Genomic DNA, 8,508 nt, shown 5'->3' with positions numbered 1-8,508 from the left:
AAAGAAAGAAAGAAAGAAAGAAAGAAAGAAAGAAAGAAAGAAAGATTGCTAACAAGGAGATCTTGTTTAATTTAAAACTGAAAATGCGCATTCTTAACAGTATTCCATTTGTTCCTTGTAAGGTTTGTGCCCAGTTTCCCTATGAGAGAGCCATCTCCTTCCTGAGAGATTCAGGAACCTGAGTGTTTTACATACCATTTCTCCATCAGGGATAAAGCAGTCTTCGACTCTAACGTATTTCACCACGTGGTGAATCATTATTAAACATTTTGCTGACTCTCAAATGTCAAACATAATCTCTTGTGTCATAAAGAATTTCATTAAACAACACAGAAAAAAAGAACAGAGTGATTTTAGGAAATTTTCCTCCCCTCTATTCATTCATTATGAGCCTTATTATTCCTTTTCCATCCTCTGTTCTCCTGCCAACTATAAATCATCTCTTCCTCGTCCAAATGCTTCTACCCCAATTGTCCATTTATATATTTAAGAAAAATGTACCTAGACTTAAAAAGTCACTTTTTCAATAGTCAGCAACAATCATCATACTAGTGAATTCTAACAGGTTCAAATATTGAACAATTAAAATAAATGAGAATCCCAAGAAGTATTCATCATCGTAGTAATATGCATCGTAAAGAACTGAAAAATCAAACTGACCCCCCAAAATCTCCCCTCCACCAGTCAGTAGCACACTCACTTTCAAGGACCTTTAAATAAGCTACGTGTATTTTACTTAAAGGCATTAAGCTCTCCAGAAAGGATAAAGCAAATAGAGTCAAAGTGACTTCTGACACAGCACTGTCATCTAACAGGAGGTAGAGTTATAAAATAATTCATACAGTCTGAGAACCCTTCAGTGCTTTCTGTTCTAAAGTTGTGTGTTAGGCATCCAGAAGGTGATATAAAGGTTTAATTAATATATAGGTGAGAAACAGCAGTATTTTGCAATTTTGCCGATGGCTAGCTTTGATAGTCTTTCTCTGCGCTCGCTATCCAATAAGGTGCCTATGACACACATGTGGCTATTGAGCACTGGAAAGGTGCCTAGAGGCTAAATTTAATTAATTAAATTTTTACTCCACAAACTGAAGTAAAATATTTTTCTGTTAAACAGACTATTGTTCTAGGAAAACTTCATTTCACATTAGCTGTCACATTGCATAAGGTGTTATTGTAGTACACATACACTTCTTACCTTTATTTTTAACACAGCTACTAGAAAATTTAGAATTTCATATTTGGCTCACATACATCTATTCTACAGGGCTGCTCTATTAATAGGCTACTTAAAAATTATGGTCTTTAATATGATCAAAATATTTTTTCTTAAAGTTTATTAGATTTTTAAATATAAATGTGATTTATTCTTTATAAAAACTGAAACTATATAAAAACTGAAACTATATAAAAACACATGTAATAACATAACAATCTCCCAAGGCTAGCAATTTTAACTGCCAAAATTTTAAAACAATGTTCCCCTTGTATTGCAAAAGGATAAGAATATGGAAGTATATGCATGTGAGGAATGTCTAGATATATAAATAGAAGTTAACTGAATGAAGATAAAACTTTTAATAAAATAGAAGTAAACACTCAAGGCAGTTTGTAGAAATATTGATAGAGTAAAAATCCCATTGTAAAATCTTCCTTTAAGAACCAGTCAATTCCTTCCACAAAAATGCTTGTTATCTACAACTTGGAATTGCACTAAATCTTACTGCTAACTTATCTTCATAAATGTGTACTTAATCGCTAATATTACATAATTCTTGTTTTATGCCATAATTATTAAGCAATGGAATAACTCATTTCCCAAAAGTTTTCAGAATATACGTCTTTATCCTGTGAAGAAACATGAAGACACTCTTTTCCAAAATATAGTGTAGGTAATATCAGTGTTTCTGGAGAGAGGTTAAAAATCTGTATTTCCAGAGTCTCCACGGGAACTGTTTGATTTAATTAGAATCAACATATAAAGAGATGATTCTCTTTCATGATTAACCTAAACAATAATTTAGAATTGTTGTAAGAAAATACTAATGTGTAATTTTTTTCTCCTTTACTGATATAATCTCCTTGTTTTATTCTTTGAAGAAAAAGAAAGCATGAAAGGTCATATAGTGTATTGGATAAGGGTAATTAGATCCACTGATAATTTCTGAGGGAATGTGAGCAAGCAATTTGATTTATTCAAGCTTCATTTTTCTTATCTTTACAAAAGCGATAATAATTATATCGATCCCATCTTATTTTAAGATCCAAAAGATCATAAAGCGATGTACATCTTTCAATGACTGATTTAAATCTAAGTATTTCCAAGTTATTGTTGTTATCTATTCCCCTACCTCTTTCACTCAGATTACATCTATTGACCACCCTTTATGTGCAAAAATTAGGTAGGGCCTTGTTAAATGAAGGAATATAAGATATCATCATATCCCTATAAATCTGAAAAGTCAAGAAAAGAGACAAATAATGTGTGAGACACGCCAAAACAAAAGTTTAAAACTTCTTACCATCATGCACAAATCCATGAAGCAGAATGGATGGTTCCCAACTACAAATCCAACTTCATTTCAAGCCACTTGGCTCTTAGAGCTCACTGTTCCTCAGACACACTGACCTCTTCTCTGCTCCTCAAATACCCTTTCTTTCCTGCATCTGCAAGATGAGCCATTGTACTTGTTGGCTCATTTTGTTTTTCAGGTTGCAAATTAATAAAACCTTCCTAAAAAGGTCTTGGCTGATTCTTTTTTCTAAGGTGATCTGCTCGATTCATGTCCATCTCATGACAACATCTATTGCCTTCAAAGTATTTTTTGATATTTGTCATTTTCTTTTTCTTTCTTTCCTTCTTTCCTTCTTTCTTTCTTTCTTCCTTCCTTCCTTCCTTCCTCCCTTCCTTTCTTTCTTTCTTTCTTTTCTAACTCCTCCTATGGTCAGATGCCCAAACTTCTTTTCAGCTTCTCCCTTCAAAGGATGGAGTCTATTGATCTATCCTTTAATCTGGGCCGGCCATGTAAGACTAGTATAGATCACCAAGTCCAGCTAATTGCCATTGAATGCAGCCCCAAGTGTAAGCCCAGATTAGACCAGTAGAATATTTCAGAGCGAACCCACAGAATTTTGAGAAAGAAAAATGGCTATGGTTTGAATGGTTTGTTTATAGGTAATTAATATATATACCCTCAAGAAATTAAACTTTGAGCACAGAGATTGTCAACATTGGCTACTTCTGTGTCCACAGAGCCAAGAGCTATGGCTAGAATAATGCTTAACAAATACATGTGGAGAGAGGTGGCCAGATAAAAAAGTGGACTAATAAATTTTGACTTCTAGGAAAGGTATCAGGAGCACTTCACACATGATCTGAAACAAGATAAGTAATGCTTACGAGGTAAAACACTTTCCAAGTAAACATTTATTCCCTTGGTTATCTTTCCTTAAATAGTCTTAACAAATCACTTCCCTCCAATGGCTTCTAATTTCATTAGGATAAATGCAAACTCCTCAGCAGAGTAAACATGATCCTTCAAAAGCTGGCACTTGTATTCTGTTCCATAGTTATCTTCAGAAATTCCATCTTTACACATCCTACACTGTTTCCATATCAGATTATGTCCCATTTCCAGACACACTTCCAACTTTGAGGATGATGAACCTCTCTTAGAATGCCCTTTCTACTTTTCTGACTATGGGCTAACTCTACAGAGCTTTCAAAGCCTATTTTTAGTTTCATGTCTCATGAGATGCATTTACTAAGGCAGGAGAGTAATCTGTACTCCGCATAGTTCGTGACATACGTAGAGTATATTTCTTTTAGTAAGCTTTAAAAACTTATTTTCTCTCTTTTAAGATTACATATTCCTTGAGGATAGACATCTTAACTATTGTCTTCCCTATCTTTGGCAGATAGATATTCACTACAAACAGTTGTGAGGTGAACAAATAAGGTTTAGAAGTATTTGGTGAGGGACAGCAATCCAATATTCATGCTGTGAATTTTACGAGCCTGTAAGCTTACACGTATTTTGTTTATAGATGGAGTTGAATAGTCCCACAAAACAAGGCTGGAAAATTTCTATGATCATATTTCCCTAACTCAAAACTTAAAAAGCTGTAGATTCCTGCTATTTCTCATTCTTTCCTCCCACCCTGGAAGATGGACATAATAAGAGTCTATTTCAAGGATCCCTGGAAACAGAAAAACATGTCAGAAATGAGAAAATGCTTGTGGATCATAATAAGAAAGAAGACCAATTTATAAACATCATTACTAGAAAAGACCAGGCTGTTATAGTCATTATTCTTTAACTCAGTAAGTAAAGACAGTGAGTGGGCTTAAGTCCATTCTGTGGTTATAGTAGGTTATAGGCCGCTCTATTCTAATGGACAGAGACCATGTCTGTTTTAAATCCTGGTTATGGCGCCATGCAACAAGGAAGCTTAATAAATGCTTAATGAGGATAAGATACCGTCTATTACATTCAAAGCGATTTAATTTTAAAACAAAAATGCAAATTAGTTTTAGAAGCTAACTTGAAAAAGTGTTCTATTGGGGCGCCTGGGTGGCGCAGTCGGTTAAGCATCCGACTTCAGCCAGGTCACGATCTCGCGGTCTGTGGGTTCGAGCCCCGAGTCAGGCTCTGGGCTGATGGCTCAGAGCCTGGAGCCTGTTTCCGATTCTGTGTCTCCCTCTCTCTCTGCCCCTCCCCCGTTCATGCTCTGTCTCTCTCTGTCCCACAAATAAATAAACGTTGAAAAAAAAAAATTAAAAAAAAAAAAAAGAAAAGAAAAAGTGTTCTATGAAAGCACCTATGCTTTGGTAAATAATAGCCAAAAGGGGGGCGCCTGGGTGGCGCAGTCGGTTGAGCGTCCGACTTCAGCCAGGTCACGATCGCGCTCCATGAGTTCGAGCCCCGCGTCGGGCTCTGGGCTGATGGCTCAGAGCATAGAGCCTGTTTCCAATTCTGTGTCTCCCTCTCTCTCTGCCCCTCCCCCGTTCACGCTCTGTGTCTCTCTGTCCCAAAAATAAATAAACGTTGAAAAAAAAAAAAAGAAGAAAAAAAAATAATAGCCAAAAGGAAGAAATACTTTTTCAATATCTTTAAATGTCTATGCCTCGCTTTATAACACTAGATTAAATACATGGAAAATTCTTTGTTGTGTCGGAAAAGCTGCAAGGCTGTAACAAATGATGGACAAGTTCTCATTCTTAGGCATTGCCTATAGCTAGGGACTTGCATATTTTTATTGTTATGATGGTATTGATTGTTAAGTCAACAGAAAGCTATCACAAGGGATTGCAAATTTCTATACCAATACTCTGTTCTGTAACATTAAAATGTCATTACTGAATCACCAACTTTTTACCCTGCTGTAATATTATTCTCTGTTGATTGCCTGCCTGAGCTGAAATTTGAAACTGTCACCCTCAGACTTGCAAAAGTGATTCAACTTCACTTATAAGGAAAGTGAAATTAAATATTCATTCACAGGCTGCATTTCAAGTTCAAACTGTCTGAAGCTCCTTAAGGCAAAATGTATTTAAGTTGAAACACATTTTTTCTTCATTTTTATGCAGCAAAAATTTAGAATGGGTATCATGGGTGGACAAATTGCAAAATAATAATTTATTTTGAACTTTACATGGGGAGAGGGTCAGGCTTTCTTTCTTCCTTATGCAACCTCTTTACTGTTTCTGGCCTAAGCCATCTATCTCCTTTGTCAGGAAAACTGCATGTATTTGTGGGTGTTGTTTATTGTTTGATTTTTTTTTTTTGTATGTGTCATGTTCTAGCATTAATCAAGTTGTAAAGCATCTAAGGATTCAATGAAAGCATAGCTGTGTCTGTGCCTGCCACAGGGACATTGGATTACCTGGTCCTAAGGGTGCAGACTAAATGGGTACAAACTGGCTCTATTTCCTGTTACCTATGACAGCTGTTTAACCACTATGATTTGACTTGTCTACAAGGCTGCTGTACAGATAAAATAAATTATTTGATATAAACCATTGAAAATAGTGCTTGGGACATGGTACTTTCTAAATAAATGTTGCTCTAAAGGAGTGTTACCTATTATTTGGACACTTCGTGATGGCAACCATTTGCATTTGAAAAAGACCTGACACAAGAGAATTAAAAGCAAAAAGGAACTATTGGGACCTCATGAAGATAAAAAGCTTCTGCACAACAAAGGAAACAATCAACAAAACTAAAAGGCAACCAATGGAATGGGAAAAGATATTTGCAAATGACATATCAGACAAAGGGCTAGTATCCAAAATCTATAAAGAACTCACCAAACTCCACACCCAAAAAAAACAAATAATCCAGTGAAGAAATGGGCAGAAGACATGAATAGACACTTCTCTAAAGAAGACATCCAGATGGCCAACAGGCACATGAAAAGATGCTCAACGTCACTCCTCATCAGGGAAATACAAATTCCCACCTCATGCCAGTCAGATGGCTAAAATGAACAAATCAGGAGACTATAGATGCTGGAGAGGATGTGGAGAAACAGGAACCCTCTTGCACTGTTGGTGAGAATGCAACCTGGTACAGCCACTCTGGAAAACAGTGTGGAGGTTCCTCAAAAAATTAAAAATAGATCTACCTTATGACCCAGCAATAGCACTGCTAGGAAGTTACCCAAGGGATATAAGAGCGCTAATGCATAGGGGCACTTGTACCCCAATGTTTATAGCAGCACATTCAACAATAGCCAAATTATGGAAAGAGCCTAAATGTCCATCGACTGATGAATGGATAAAGAAATTGTGGTTTATATATACAATGGAATACTACTTGGCAATGAGAAAGAATGAAATATGGCCTTTTGCAGCAACGTGGATAGAACTGGAGAGTGTTATGCTAAGTGAAATAAGTCACACAGAGAAAGACAGATACCATATGTTTTCACTCTTATGTGGATCCTGAGAAACTTAACAGAAGACCATGGGGGAGGGGAAGAGGAAAAAAAAAAGAGAGGGAGGGAGGCAAACCATAAGAGACTCTTAAAAACTGAAAATAAACTGAGGGTTAATGGGGGTGGGAGGGAGGGGGTGGGTGGGTGATGGGTATTGAGGAGGGCACCTCTTGGGGATGAGCACTGGGTGTTGTATGGAAACCAATTTGACAATAAATTTCATATTAAAAAGAAAAAGAAAAAGACCTGACATTTTAGGGACTTCTCACACATTATCTCTTTCATGATCAGAACAAGCACATAAAATAGTCACAAACAGTAAAACTTACATACAAATTTGTGGTAGATGTTGTACATTGGCTGTTTAAGATCCATTCTACCCCTTTCTCTGTACCTTCCTGTACTACAGAAGGTGGAAAGGTAAAACTACATTTCCCAAATGTCTTTGCAACCATGGTCTCCATTAAATTTAGGTTTTCACCAATCAGATGAACTTACATTTATATTCAGAACTGAGTTAAGTGAAGGACTGGCGAAGTGCCAAGAATCAATTTTGCTGGTGTGGATTCTAACAGCGTCTCTCTCTTTGTTAGCAGCTTTGTAATTCAATGGATCCTTACAAAGTCAGCAGGAGTTTTCCCAATCCAGGACAGGGCTAGTGTCTCAGAGGGCCTGGTAATCATTATTGGAAGCTGAGCCTAGAGCCTGCCCCTACAGTTCATTTACTGATTCTGTAAGCCACCTTTCTATTTAAATAAGTTAAAGGGGTTTTGTTTGCAAATGAACCTTTACCTATTCAGCATCAAAGCCAAATGGACTTGGATGGAATTCTTATTTCTGTTTCTTAAAGGTATGAACTTGGGCAAATGGTCAAGATGATTTTTTACTGTAATTTAGTCGTCTATAAAATCTAGATCTAAAAGGGAAGAACATATTTAGGGGAAGAAAATAAGGCTCAGTTTGTTAATTGGCTGATACAAGGGGCTATTTTGTGGTAGATTCAGAATAAGAATCCCTATCGTCAAACACCTAGTCAAATGCTCTTTTCCATTATACCATGCTGCTTTCCACAAGGAGTAAATATTGCTCAAATTATTCTCTGCTTGTAGGAAGGGATGTAATATTGAAGAGATGGCTTGCTTTGACAAAATACTTGGAATGTCTAAGACTATGAGCTTTCACACAGAAATGACAAATTGTTAGCTATATCCTTATACTCCTGACCTGAGACAGATGGGTTAATGTTTGCGTGTGTTTATTCGTTTTACCATCAACTATGAGGATACAGAGCAATGGATCTCAATTCTGTCTAATATTAGAATCACCTGGGAAGCTTTCAAGGATTACTGAAGCCCAAACTCCACCCAGTCCAAATGAACAAGAATTTCTAGAGGGGCACCTACATAAATGTATCCTTAAAAGGTCCTCAGGTAATTTTAAAACAGAGTCATGAATCTTTGGTACCGAGCAACACTCTATTGCCATCTGAGCGAAGGCATATCTGGAAGTAGCTTCTTTACCCTTCTTTCTGAAAACTAAGGCTATTTTTCTAAAAAAAAAAAGGGGGGG

At 36.5% G+C, this 8,508-nt stretch overlaps 1 protein-coding gene across 9 annotated transcripts in view; it reads right to left on the bottom strand.

Moving 5' to 3' along the window:
- PCDH9 (protocadherin 9) overlaps positions 1-8,508 on the bottom strand; it is a 927,283-nt gene that overhangs the window by 194,517 nt on the left and 724,258 nt on the right. The window lies entirely within an intron of this gene.

Source organism: Herpailurus yagouaroundi, unplaced genomic scaffold (genome assembly GCF_014898765.1).
Source record: "Herpailurus yagouaroundi ecotype Mexico unplaced genomic scaffold, PumYag 164, whole genome shotgun sequence".
Lineage (NCBI taxonomy): Eukaryota > Metazoa > Chordata > Mammalia > Carnivora > Felidae > Herpailurus > Herpailurus yagouaroundi.
The sequence above is the reverse complement of the archived record's forward strand: the minus strand, read 5'-3'. Positions and strand labels throughout refer to the sequence as shown.